Source organism: Camelus dromedarius, chromosome 4, assembly GCF_036321535.1.
Source record: "Camelus dromedarius isolate mCamDro1 chromosome 4, mCamDro1.pat, whole genome shotgun sequence".
Lineage (NCBI taxonomy): Eukaryota > Metazoa > Chordata > Mammalia > Artiodactyla > Camelidae > Camelus > Camelus dromedarius.
In genome coordinates this window covers 62,813,156-62,827,968 of record NC_087439.1, presented here as the reverse complement: position 1 = coordinate 62,827,968, position 14,813 = coordinate 62,813,156, and the positions used below count along the sequence as shown (strand labels likewise).

At 38.2% G+C, this 14,813-nt stretch overlaps 1 pseudogene; it reads left to right on the top strand.

Annotated features, from left to right (window-relative positions):
- The first annotated feature begins 9,477 nt into the window (after positions 1-9,477).
- Positions 9,478-9,561, top strand: LOC116153193 (small nucleolar RNA U3; annotated as a pseudogene).
- Positions 9,562-14,813: the final 5,252 nt, after the last annotated feature.

The following is a 14,813-nucleotide window of genomic DNA, read 5'->3' as shown; positions in this document are numbered from 1 at the left end:
TCTGGTTTTAAATCAAACTAATTATTATTAGGTTATGGAGGAAAAAAGACTTCTAGTATGATTAAGATATACGCAGAGGTAAATTTACCAAAAGAAAGCATTTAAATCTTCTATGTAATCTACTCTTACACTGTGGTAACCACGTAGGCTGAACATCAGAATCACCAGAGGATATCTAGAAACTAGTTTGGGTCCCACTTGCAAGAAATTCTGATTTCATTTATTGAGTTAGGGTTGTGCATCAGGATTTTTTACCATTCCCCAGGTGATTTTATCATACAGCTAAAGTTTAGAACCACTTACTTCAGTCATTTTCTAGAAATATTAGAGCTGCCTTATAATAGTACTGCATAGTCACCTGCAGATATACTTGGAAAGCTGAACCTTCCTTTGGGGCCCTTGTACACGACAGATCTGGCAAGTCCTTTGGAAAGCCATTCTTCTGGGCAACATGTCACCCTGAGGCACTGAGGGAGTAATACCCTGTCTGCTGTCTGAAGGTAGTTCCAAAAAACACTGCAATTTCTGCTAACCCAGTAACCAAAGAGGAGAACGGTCTCGCTGGGTCCTGCTTGCCTTTAAGAATAAGAGGTGTCTCCTGATACGCTCCAACTGTGTGCTTGGCTAGATGTCCCATCAGGGAAAAGACAAAAACAAAATAAATAAACAAAACAAACAAAAAGCCTCCCGGTATCTCCCATCCAAGAGACCTCAACAGCTGATCTACAGACGTGTTGGAGAGCTTCCCACATATTCTGACAGAAGTGGGCCAAAGAAAGATTGAAAGGCATTTAAGGAGACACCACCACTGAAAAGAGGAAGACCAAGACTGAGAGACTCATATGGAGGCAGAACTATTTTAAGAAGTAAGACGCACACACACACACACACACACACATACTCAAACACATGTAAGCACATATATATTAAATCTCAGGTGCGCAGCACTGGATTAATCATCACCCTTGGTTCATAAAAACATCATTGTTGGCCACGGCCTTCTCATTTAATTTCATTATTTTATTTGTTTTCAATCAATAAAATTAACACTCTTAACATAATCCTAAGTCTTGAATATTTTCAATTACTTAAATACACTTATGTGTTACTTCTCTGTTTTTGTCACTCCTCTTGCACAGAGATAACGGCCATTCTGATTTTATTTTATTTATAGACATTATTTAAATAGGTATGTCTAAGTATTGTTTAGTTCTGTTTGTCTTGTGAACTTTTGAAAAGGAGAACCTTCTGGTACTTGCTTTAGGACTCAACCTAATGTTACTAAGATTGATGCACAAAATCGCTGCATATTAACTGATTTTTTATTTTAGAAATAATATTTATTTATAATTATAATTTTAATTATAATTAAATGATAATTATACTAATGTGAAGTTATTATTCATCAATAAAATGAATGCACCCTATTTATTCATTTATCTATTGCTAAGTATTTGGCTGTTTCCAGTTTTTGCTATCACCAACAGTGCTGCCATGAACATTCTTTTCCACGTCTCAAACGGAACAGATGCCAACGGTTCCTATTAGTTATGTGCTACTTCCACTTGGGAACTGATGAGTTCATTTCATAGAAATATCCAACTTACAAAATAATGCCAAATTCTCCCAATGAATAAGATATCTCAATGACTCCAAATTTGGGGTCAATTTTTGCCAAAGTGTATAGAATGGTGTTTCAGTGAGATTCTGAGGTTCTTAAGATATGATCTAAAACGGTTTTATTTAGCATCAAAAAAGATGCTGCGTCTAGATGAATTCCATCAAATTCTGTCTTTCTTTCAAGGAAAAGATGATTTTGATAGTATTCTGTAACACAGAAAGCATCTCCACACCTACGTTTACAAATCTTAGAACCTAAATTTTTAAAATGCTACCAAGAGGAAAGCTATAGATTGATTTCACTTATGTCCACTACTAAAACAATCTGAATTGCTACTCCATCTGTAATTTGAATTCAGTGGTGTATTAATACTCAGGTATCAAGACTAAGTATGGCCTCCTGGGAATGTAGGAATATTTCACTAACAGGACATTTATTAAGGTGATTTATTCCACCAGAAAATTAAAAAGAAAAACTAATGAATAATCACTAGAAGTTGAACTTTGATAAAATTCAGCAGGCTACTAAATTTAAGTAAAATAGATACAAAATGAAACTACCCAAATGTGAGACATATTTGCACATCCATGTGTTGGAAAATTCCTTAAGGACAATTATAGTATTTGTTCATTTTTTATCCTCATTATCCAAGGTTTCATCACCTAGTGGAAACTCAGAGAGGAAAAAATATATATATTCCCAATGACTTCCAACTTAAAAGGAAAAAAAACCCATGGGGAAAAGAGGATGCTGTAATCATGGAAACACTGATGCGATACAAATAAAAAGAAAGACTAATGGAAGCCTGAAAAGTGAAAAAAAATCAATCAGGGTCGTCTATACTCTTGTTTTGTGGTTGTTAAGATATAATCCCAAGCTAAATAAATAACCTTAGACATAAATATGCTCACAAATGCATGAGACTAACCTTGAAATCTTTCCAAACGTTTCCCTCTCATTAAACTTCTCAGAGACTTTGGTATTAATGCAAATATGAGGGACTGTCACATTCCCATGCCCCTCCTGCAGTCATTGTACAAGTACATCCAGGAGGTCACAGAAACCTGCAAAGTACTTTACTAAACCATAGAAAACCCTCTTGTCAATCCTAATGCAGTTTAATGTGCTGTCACTGGTCTTCATTTAATTCAATTTTTTTCTTGACTGATTTTTGTTCTATACCATCTATAGTTTTATGAACCTCTGCCATGTGAAATCATTTACATCTGAATTCTCAGCAAGCTCACAGTGAAAGCTGTTCGCCTTTACACCTTCTTCCTTGGACACTGAACAATAAATTAGCTTCTTTAATTAACGTACTTATATCCACACACACACACACACACACACGCAAAGACACACATTCTTGATTGAATCACGTAGTAGCCTAAACCATTAGAAATTATGGAACTGTTTTCTCCCAACATAACAACATTTCTAGATCATGTTAGGTCAACAGGAATGCAAAACCATGTGAGTGAATGCCACCAGTAAATTGCTAGGAAAAGGGAAACTGCTTGTAAGTTGTTGGCATTTAAAAATGTGTATTTTCTACAACTGTTCAAAATAAAAGCTAACTTGTGAATTCAAATGTCAAGGCTCCAAGAATGATGCTGGGAGAGGAAACAGTAGCACTATTTTCATCACTGTCAGTAGATTTTCTTGCACTCTAACAAGAAACAAGGTGAGATACCTCAATTTGAAGTAAGACTTAAAAAAGTACTGCCCTTTGTTACATTAATTTATACCTATCGGTTGGAAATAAATTGTGTCACTGTACTTCAGAAAATCACATTTCTTTTCATCAAGTGTACATCTTGTAAAGTGAAATCACTCAAAAAAAAAAAAAAAAAACCAAACCCAAACTTCAACATATTCATTCTTAAACCACAGAATCCTTCTGAAACTGGGCAATAAGAAAACCAGACATAAACATTCTGAGAGAATTGTATTACCCACAGGTACTTCCTAGTACAAAGTTTCTACTCTTTAGTGCCGACATGTAGATGGTTTTCTCTTTTGTTTTAATGGTTAGTAATGTCTGAATAATTCTTCTTAAGAAGTATACTAAGTTATATACTTCTGTGGTACTCAAAAATCTTGCAATAAGCCTTGCCCCCACCCAAACAAAACAAAACAAAACAAAACAAAACAGGAAAAAGAAACAGTTACATTTGAGTCCTACTAGAGGGATTTAAACTTTTTAAACTTGATAGTGTTTTTCTATAGCTAGCATCCCTTCATTTGATGACTTGAGATCATATACAGGCATTGCCTGCCTCCTAATTATCACTCGTCAAATGCCAACTGTTATTGTTACCATTTGTTGAGTACTTACATGTGCTTCTGTACCACAGTATGCCTCAAAGATGTTAACTTTCTCCATCCAAACAGCACTACAGAACACTTCTATTATGTTTTGTTTATATAAAACAAGAAACTGAGGCTCGGAGACTTAAACTGCCCAAGTCCTCACAGCCTAAAAGTGGCCCGAGGTCATATTAAAAACTCTAGAGCCCTAACACGAAAGAGGTCTTAGTGTTTGCCCTATACAAATCCATAATTAGCAAAAATTAAAATAATTCTGGGCTATCAAATAAGTGTTAGTCTAACCAACATCTTATGTTTTCAAGATGATTCATTTTTCCCTTAAATATCAAATTCTTTCATTTGGAAGGTGAGATTGAGTCTGGACTTCGGAGTCAGATGCTTAAGTCCAAATTCCCGCTTGGCCATTTCCACTTACTCATTCCGTGACTTGGACAATAAAAACAAACAAACAAACAAACAAACAAAAAAAACAAAAAAAAACCTCTTAGTGCCTTTGTTTCCTGAGGGTAACAGTAGTGTCCTTCCTAGGACCGCTGTGGAGGTTTAAAGAGTTTATCCGTATGTCAAGGGCTTAGAGTAGGACCAGGCGCATAGTAAGCCTTAAATAAGCATTAGCGATTTTTATGAATACTTAAATTTTGTCTTCAGTTTGAGGGGCCAGGCTTTTCCCACGCCCCTAACCAGGCACTTGGTCTGCCTGTTTGCAGTCCACCTGGAGGACCAATTCTACATGAGGCCATTTGGTCCTAGATGATCGACTAGTAGGTGAATATTCTGAGCGGCAGGCACGCAGGTGCTGTGGAGGACTCGGCATCATCGTATTTCAGGAAACTGAAGACTAAGGTGAGAATAGGACACGGAAGAAGATGGGAGTTGGATTGTGGTCGACACTGTCTCAGGTTGTAGAGAAGCAACAGGTGAGGATACAGTAAAGAAAGACTCTCAAGACACGTCCCTGAACTTGGGCTGGAGAGTTCCAAAGTGACTTTTCACACCCATCCTGAAATTTAGTTCTTCTGACACCAAACCCTCCATAGGTGTCTAGTTGTTCAAGCTCTGGAAGAAATTCTCACAAAAGCATAATATTTCATTGATGGTGAAGGAAAGGGTTAGGATAAACAAGGAGACCGGGAATCTGGCTTGGGGACTAAGGGAGAGGATCAGGAACACAGAAACTTGCAAATGTAAGACAGACATTATACCAAATAACTAGAGGGCAAGGGCAGCCAAGGTTTAGAGAGAGAAGACTCAACCAGCTGAGATGAAAGAAAGATACTGCCTGGATTCTTGGGAATTGTCCAGCTTCTCATTCAAGTCTCTAATCAAAATTACTTATTTTATTCTATCTGCGGATATTCTGAAGCACTTCTGTGTTGACTGACAAGAATGTCCCTTTTTCTATAAGCTTGTTAGTGTAAGTGTTTGGAACCAGTAATCAAAAATGTCTTCCTCATACAATTTTTAACCCTGTCATTCCTGGGGTTCACTATGCCAATATTTGGAAAGTTATTTCAATGGATCAATTTGCATTTCCCCAATTACGAGCATAGTGGAGGGGACAGCTGATAAATAACAGAAAGGTAAAACATGTTCTGGTATCAGCAGTGCTGAAAGCAAAACGTTCCTACAGTGTCATTAACGTCATGGTTTCACAGATAGCAGAAGAAAGCTTCATTTTTTTCTGAAGGCCGTGTGCTCTGATGTCTTCAGCTAGAAAGGTACCCTTGTGAGTTCTGAAGACCTCTCACTTTTCTCAGTGAGTTTTACCACCCTGTCCCTGTGACCAGCACGCCTCCTTCCCCACATGTAGTTCTGATTCTGTGGTGGGGAATTTGCATGTGTTTTACCTACCCAGAGGCAGGGTGCTTCTTCCCAAGGTGTGCAGATGTTTACACTGTCTCTCAACACAAATGCAAACAAGAGGGTCTCTTTGGAGTCTGTTCTGCTGAGCCATCACTCCCACAAATTAAAGCTCCCAGAAGTAACAAGTACTTGGAGCCTGTGCTTTAAGAGTAGTGTTTTGGGGAGACGTAATTAGAGGTCACAGGGTGCCTGACATGGAGAGCTGGTAAAAAAGTTATATAATTTACCTCCTCGTCAACTTTCTACCAACACTGGTCCATTGATTTCTATATAATATAAAAGTAATTGCTAGGACTTTTTCTTTGCGTCAGGCTCTAAGTATTTTGCATTTTTAAACTTACTTAGACCTCAAAACAATTTGCATAGAATTCCCATCTTACAGATGAGAAAACTGAGGCACGACTTCCTTGCACAAATAAGTAGTGGACCCCTTCTTTGAATCCAGTTGATATTCAGCATTGGGATGAGTTCTACTTTGCATTTCTATCTACATTTGTGGTTTCATCTAGTAGTATGTGACATTTATGTGGAGTGAAGAGTTCTTTTTTTTTTTTAAATCTATCTATCTTTTCTTTCTTTCTTTCTTTCTTTCTTTCTTTCTTTCTTTCTTTCTTTCTTTCTTTCTTTCTTTCTTTCTTTCTTTCTTTCTTTCTTTCTTTCTTTCTTTCTTTCTTTCCTTCCTTCCTTCCTTCCTTCCTTCCTTCCTTCCTTCCTTCCTTCCTTTTTTATTTTTGTGCAGAGAGGTAATTAGGTCTATTTATTTATTTTTAGAGGAGGTACCAGAGATTGAACCCAGGACCTCAAGCTTGCTACACATATGCTCTACCATTTGAGCTATACCCTCCTCACCTAGAGTTCTTATTTTAATACATCAAATGCATCTGAAAGACAACCCATAATAACTAGTCTTTCTTTTCCCAAATCTTTCCAGACTCAACGGAGCTAATGCTTTCCTTTCAAGGACTGTATGCAAGGCTTCTGGACACACATGTTTGGGAACAGCTGACACCCCATCAGGAGTGGAGGGAAGACGACGGCTATGTTTGCTGGCCATATGGTGCACCAAGTTGTAGTATTCAAGGTGCATGAAAACTTCTGCATGCTACTCCATTCTACTAGAGACACATATGACTAAGGAACTAACTGAAGTACAGGAATATAATCATTCCACTTATGCTATCTTAAATTTTCAGATAAGTAATATATAATGTATCTGATCTTTTTGTCTTAACATACAAAAATATATATGTTGTATTTCGGAAGAATTTTTATTTTTGAAAATGTTTTTAATATAACTATATTATCTTCTAAAAATCTGTCAGGACATAAGCAAATATGTCAAGAAAGTGTGTGATGTTACTGATGTTTAGTGCTTCCTTTCACCATCCAGAGTGTACTCGCTGGGACAATGTGTTACATGGTTCCCTACCTGGAATTCTACTCTGCTTTACCAGCCACCCCAAGCCAACTGATCATTCTCTCAGCCTCACCCCGAGTTAGTCATTCAGCTTCCTTTCGTTGCACTTGAAATGAACTCAGGGCACCTGGACCCTTGATGTTGCCAAGATAAGCATTAGTCCTGGGAGAGATTTATGACTAAAAGATTGGCATCTCTTCCTCTGCCTTGACAAGCACTACCAAATGGTCTTTGGGGCGTTCTCCTGGTCCCAGGAGAAGGAGGAAGAAAAATACCTACCCAAAATACACAGACGGATGAACAGATACAACTCCGTGGACATCATGCTTAATATACTGTCAATCCCTTTACTTCAAATCTTCTTGGAAAAGATTATGTTTAAATAAATTTCAAAATATACACAAAACTGTTATTTATAAACTGATCACCTTTTGCTTTCGTAAATGCACATTCCACTTTCTCTTACTTCATTCAAAATGCTTCCGATCAAGATGTTTCAGAAATATTTGACATCTCTTTTAATTCTGTGTGGCCACTAAATTGGACAAGATTCCATTTCCCTTAAGCCCCAAATACAGACCTGTCCAGCCATCATCTTGGAGGAAAGCCCTTCAAATGGAATTTTCAAATGGGCATGCATTATTAGAAGCCATGCCTTTTCCTCCCACCCATCATTTTAGCGCTCTGGACCAGCAACGAAATACAAGAAAAACAGGAAAATCTGCATAACACCCAATTAAGCACAACGTGTCAGTGGAAATATTTTCAAATTCAAACTGCCAGTCACTGCTGGATACGACTTGTTGACACTCGGCACCGTCCCTGCCTTCTGAGCTCCCCTCTGAGCTTGCAAGGGTATAAAGCCAGCAAAGTATGTTTCCAGATTCTTTTGCCAGCAAAGACCCAGGGAGAGTCCTTCAGTGAGAGAAGCTTCCGTGAGAGCTGGAGGGCAGAAAAGGAAGAGAAGCTATCATTCCCAGGTGGCAGTTGCTGCAGGTATGATCTAGTCAGAGAGCTCAGGAGGTTTCGCCCCAGGCTTGGGGGCACCTTACTGAGATGTATGCATGTTGGTTGCTGCAGGCATCTGAGACTATTGGTCCAATGACTCTCAAGTTTTGCCCTTCCAAATTCCCTGCATTCCACCTCCTTTCTATGGTAAAGACCTAGGGTGGTTTTTACCTTCCTGACTCAAATCACTTACACATCAAACAGATACCCAAATCTTCAAACAACAATTCCAATAATGATTTTCATTTCCCATATATGGTATCGCATCGTAAGAGAATTACAGTCACCATGGTGTACATTAGCTCCTCAGAACTTATTCTTTTTATAACTAAAAATTTGAGCCTTTTGACCCACATCACACCATTTCCCCTGCCTCCCCCCATCCCCAGGCCCTGGCAACCACCATTCTATTCTCTGTGTCTATAAAATCAGCTTTTTTTTTTTTTTTTAAGATTCTATGTATAATTTTTCCTTTCTCTTTCCAGTTTGTTTCATTTAGCATAATGCCCTCCAGATTCACCCCTGTAGTGAATAATATATTACATACTTGAAAGTTGCTGAATGTAGATCATAAACATTCTCATCACACACACACATATGAAGAAGAGTTGGCTATGTTAACTATGGGAGGTAACAGATGTGTCAATTGTCTGGATCTTGATATTCATTCTACAATGTGTATGTGAGAGGGTATATAAAATCATTATGTTGTATACTTTAAACATTACAATTAAATTTGTTAATTATTCCTCAAAATAATTAAAAAAAATAACTTCCAGTTCACAGATTTCACAATGCATCTTCATCGACCCTCAAAACAGCCTTGCGAAATAGATGGAGTTGGTACTGCTGGTCTTATTTAACATGAGGGAACTTAGATGCTTCTAGACACAATTCCCTCCTGAATGCATGTTTCTCTCCTTTCTAAATGCAGAACCAAAATAAATAATAAAGTATATAAAGATGCAAGGCAACGATCCATCTGCAAGTTTATCTAAGTTCCAATTTTTAACCTTATCTTTGTGAGCAATCCCAACATGGAAGAAGCCCTCTTAACTGACCTTCCTTTAAACCTCCCACAGGGTTAACTTTAATTAACAATTTTCCATTTCCATTGTGTCCATTGTGACAGATGTGACCGCACACTGAATGAGCCCACAATTTAAGTTTATCAAGAAACAGTTGCGTTTGTTCCCAATCTTGTTTTACCAGCTGCATCTGCTATTAGAATTATGTGAAGACTATACTTTCAGGGATCATTTCTATAATCTGTGACCAGAATTATGTAATTCAATAAATATTACATAAACAATTACATTGTTAGCAAATATTTATAGACCAGTCATTATGTTCCTGGCATTGTTCCATACATTTTATATAAATTAATCCACTTAACAACAATCCTATGTAGTAGACGCTGTTATTGTCCCCCTTTTAGAGGTGAGAAAACTGAGGCCCAAAGAAGCTAAGAAAGTTTTCCAAAGTCATACAGATAGTAAGTTGAAAATCTGAACACAAACAGTCTAACTCCAGAATACACATTTGCTCCTAACCATAATGCAAGTAAGAGTTCAAAAAGAAAGTGTAATTTCTATTAAAACCAAACCACAAAAACTCACAGAAATGCTCACAGCAAAATTATTCATAATTGTCAAAAGTGGAAATAATTCAAAACTCCATCAACTAATGAATGGATAAAAAGATATGGCTTATCCATACAATGAAATATTATTCAGCCATAAAGATACAAGCAGTGTATGGGTGAATCTTGAAAACATTAAGTTTTCAAGTGCAAAAGCCAGACACAAGCACCAATCATGTAAAGGTATGATTCCACTTACACAAAATGTCCCAAACAGGCAAATCCACAGAGACAGAAAATAGATTGGTGGTTGCCTAGGGCTAGAAGTTTAGGAATAAATGGAGAGTGACTGTTAGTGGCATGGGAATTCCTTTTTGAAATAATGAATACGTTCTAAAATTAACTGTAGTAATGGTTGTATAATTCTTTGAATATACTAAAAACTACTATATTTAGGGGGAAAATTGATTAACTGCTTTGGAAAAATTCTAGATAAAGGTGACCTGCTAAAAGAAATACAATACACATACAATGCAAAAAAGACTGGGAAAAAAACATAAAAATCTATAAGGACTCTGCACCTGGAATATTTCAAAATTATTCATGCCTCTCGGTTCATCTGCAAGAAACTAAAACTGGAAATAATAAACATTGTATCATGGATGTGGGTAACACAAGAAGTAACTCATAAATCTGATAAAGCAATACATGAAGCAGAAGGGAAGCCCTGAAAAGGGAAGCATGGGGAATCAGGAAAGGCTTCATAGAAGGAGTGATACTGAATGTCTTCTAAACAGAAGCAACCTCAATGTCCATCAACAGAGGACTGGATAAAGAAGCTGTGGTGTATTTACACAATGGAATACTATTCAGCTATAAAAAATAAAATAATGCCATCTGTAGCAACATGGATGGACCTGGAGATCATCATTCCAAGTGAAGTAAGCCAGAAAGTGAAAGAAAAATATTTTAAGATATCATGCATATGTGGAATCTAAAAAAAAAAAAAGACACGCAAACTTATTTACCACACAGAAACAGACTCAGTCATAGAAAACAAACTTACGGTTATGGGTGGGGAGGGATAAATTGGGAGTTTGAGATTTGCATATACTAACTACTATATATAAAATAGATAAACAACAAGTTTGTACTGTATAGCACGGGGAACCATATTCAATATCTTGTAGTAACCTATAATGAAAAGGAATATGAAAACATATGTATGTATATATACGACTGAACTATTATGCTGTACACCAGAAATTGACTCAACATTGTAAACTGACTATACTTGATTTAAAAAAAAAACAGTGTTCACCAAACCCTGAAATGTGCAGATGGTTTTCAAACGGGAACATGAAAGCCACGTGATCAGGATATGGTTAAAAGCTCTTCTGTGCCTGGAACATGAGGCAGGTGCAGAGAAGGAAAGAGGAAGGAAATGCAAATGGAGAGGTAACTCGGGGCGAAGATGTCTCACTAAGGATTATACACCTTATTTTGTCAGCCCAGGAGATCCGACAAAGATGTTCAAGCGCAGATTAAGCAGTGATGCAAACCCGCATGTGTCTAGGAGAGAAGAGGCTCCGTCTGCAACGCAGACTGACTGGAGGGAAAGACAATAGAGGCACAGAAACCAACCCTGTGGTTATTCACTGTCACAGCAGGAAACGCTGAGACCCAGACCGCAGCAATGGCTGCGAAGGCAGAGAGGAGAGGATGTGCTGGTATCTTTACACAGAACAGAAAGAGCTGAGGGACAGGAATAAAGGATAAACCCCAAGAGGACAGGAACCAGATGGTTTTGCTTACAATTTTACCCTCAGGGCCTATCCAAGTCCCTGACCCACAACTTGTGTTCGATATTTGTTGAATGAATAACTGACTTCTGAATGTGTAGAAGGGGAGGAGAAGGGTGACCTGGTGATCATTTTCTTCATTTTCTAAGATTATTTTCTAGCTTTGAAAATGATATCTTTAAATGGAAATGAAGATTGTGTGAGAGAGAGATATCTCAAAAGGGAAATGATAAGTTTGGTGGGACAGTTTGGGACTGAAGGACCTGAAAATAAGAAATTGGTGAACATGTACAGCGTGCAGCTAACTGGAAATGGAGACATGGAGTTCCAGAAAGAAAAGGTCGGTGGACATAAATTTTAGGAGGCCCGGAGGCAGACAATAGCTAAAACTGTGAGAATGAATGAGCTCAAACCAGCTAAATCTTCAGTGAAAGGGAGAATGTGAGGGGTGGGTAGCTTGAAAAGCTAAGGAAAGGAAGAGGCAGCAAAGGAGGCTACAAAAAACATTCACAGAACTAGTGAGGGATGATACCAGAAAGTTTGAGAAGAGTGTTAGTCTTGGGGTTTCTAATCCTGACTGCAAAATTAGGAGTCTCTATTTCCACTCAAAACCTATATGGTAGAAGAAAAATGGCTCCTTATAACTATCATTCCAACCATGATAACTCGGTACTTAATATCAGGGTTAACCCAATTCTTGGATTTGAAAACCCATCGGACAAATTCTAGGTCATCTATCAGGAGTACCCTCTGAGAAACTGTTAGATTTTTTTTTTTCTTTCCTGATGATAAATTTTCTGCCCTTACATTAAAATATTGGCTACCATAAGGCACTGTTTTTTGAGATTTTTCATGTTATGTTAGAAAACAATTCAGTAAAAAGACTAGCCTCTTTGCAAATTAAATCATGACGACCTGCACGTACCTGCAGAAACCAGAATAGAACTGAGGTAGAGAAACACATTGTCAGTCATGTTCTAACCTAAGGTGATAAAGGTGGGTTCAGAGAGTGGGGTCTAGGAAAGGAAGGGCCAAAGGACACAGTTCCAGCTTCTCTTAGCCCAGGCCTGAGGGAAAGTTCATTGATTCCAGGTATCCTTTCTTATCCTATAGACAGAAGTTTATTTGAGGTAGAGAGGAGGAACTCATCACTCTACCTACAATTGTTCTCAAGATCATGCAATTTCCTTTATTATTATTCGATGGCCTCCAGCCAAGCTCTCTACCTGTATTGTTTCTGGAAGGACTGGCCTATGTGGGGTAAGTTTCTGGTGGGGCTCTGCATTGTCAGCCATCATCTCTTTCTCTGACTTTAATATCTTTCCATATAAATATACGAATCCAAGAGCAGCCCCACTACACCCCATGCCCTAGGTGAGTCATCTGTTCTCAACATCCATAGGCTAAGAGGACACTCATTCATCAATGTTATTGACCGTCCACTATGTGTTAGGCATTGTGTCTAGTGCTTTTGGATACTGGATACATCAGAGATTAAAACAGAAATCGCCCCTCACTCATGGAGATCAGTGAGAGAGTGGTGGGGGGAAGGATTGATTAACTTTCATATTGTGATAAGAATTGAGCCAAAAGCTGAATCCACTCCACTCACTGGACCTTCACTGATCCTTAAACACGCCAAGCACACTCCCACCCCAGGGCCTTTGCATTTATTGTTTCCCCTCTGGATGGAATGATCATCTCCCCGTTGTCAGTACGACTCACTCCCTTGCTTCCTTTACACCTTTATACAAATGTCATCATCTTAGGCAAGACTTTTCTTACCATACTACTTAAAACTGCAATTTCCACTCCCAAACTTTTCATCCATACTCTCTGTTTTATTTTTCTCCCACCTTCACTCTTACTGTTCAATTTGATTATTATTTTATTTTCTGTACTAGAATGTAAACTACCTGAGATGAGAGAGATTTGTTTGTACATATGAATAGGTTTATCCCATGTCTTGAGTGGTTCCTGGTACATAAGTGGTGTTCTTCCTAAGACAGATAAAGTGGGAGGAAAGAAGGAAAGACTATTTTAGAGTGAGGTGGGTGGTGGGAATTAGAAGGCCTTGCTGAAAAAGTGATATAAAGAATAAAAAGAGCTAGCCACACAAAGGGAAGCGGTCATGCCTGCAAGGCAAAGGCCCTGAGGCAGGGAGATGTCTGCAGGGCAAGGACCTGGAAGAAGGCCAGCGCGGAAAAAGCATGACAGAAGAAGGGGCTGGTGGTCAGAGGCAGGGTCCTAGATGTAAGCGAGGGACAGATGATGCAGTGCAGGTCAGAATAAGGAATACAGATGCACAAAGAGAAGGAGTGCAGGGAGGAAGGAGGGGAAGTAGACAAACCCTGTCTGTTCTATGAAAACGGATCTGAGGAGGCAAGAATAAAAGCACAGAGATATTCCAGGTTCAAGATGAAGGTGTCGTGGACAAGGGCACACCAGTGGACATGAGAGAACTACAATAATTTAAGAGATGTTTTGCAGGTATAACTGGCCACAGTTGCTGATAGATTCTACTGGGGCATGAAGAAGAGTGTGGAACTGAGAAAGACTCCTAAGTTTCTAGCTGAAGAATCAGATTTCAGCATCAGCATCAAGGGATTCCAACAAGAGTAAATTGCTACGACTCTACAGTAAAATGAATGAGACATAAATGAGATAAACCATTTGTTGAATGTATTGAATGTCTTCAAAGTCTACACTTTTATCTCCATTAAGTCTGAGTCTAAGTAAACTTACATGTCTATTTTAATCCCACGATTTCATTGAGTTTAAGCTTGCAGCCCAAACATAGCGTAGTCTGTCAATGTCTTTCGTTCTAATGAAGGGAGAGATTAAATGCTATATACATGTTCCTTCTTTCCTTTTTTTTTTAAATGTAGGCACTCATTGCTTTACTGGTGCTATTTCATTCTTCCTTCTCAGCAGTTCTGTTGTGTCTATATTGTTATTACTTACGACAAAACCGAGGCTGTAAGAGGTTGAATATTTTGCCAGGTATCACTGAGCTAGTAAGTGCTGGAATCGGGATTCAAACCAGGCGTGCTCCTTCCCAAACTGCTTTTTCTTATACTGTACGACTTCCCATGGTTTGCCTTATACAATTCAAATTTGAAAATCATCCCCACATTCCTGCCATTTTTACCTTCAAATGCATTATTTCACTACTTTCACAGTACCTTT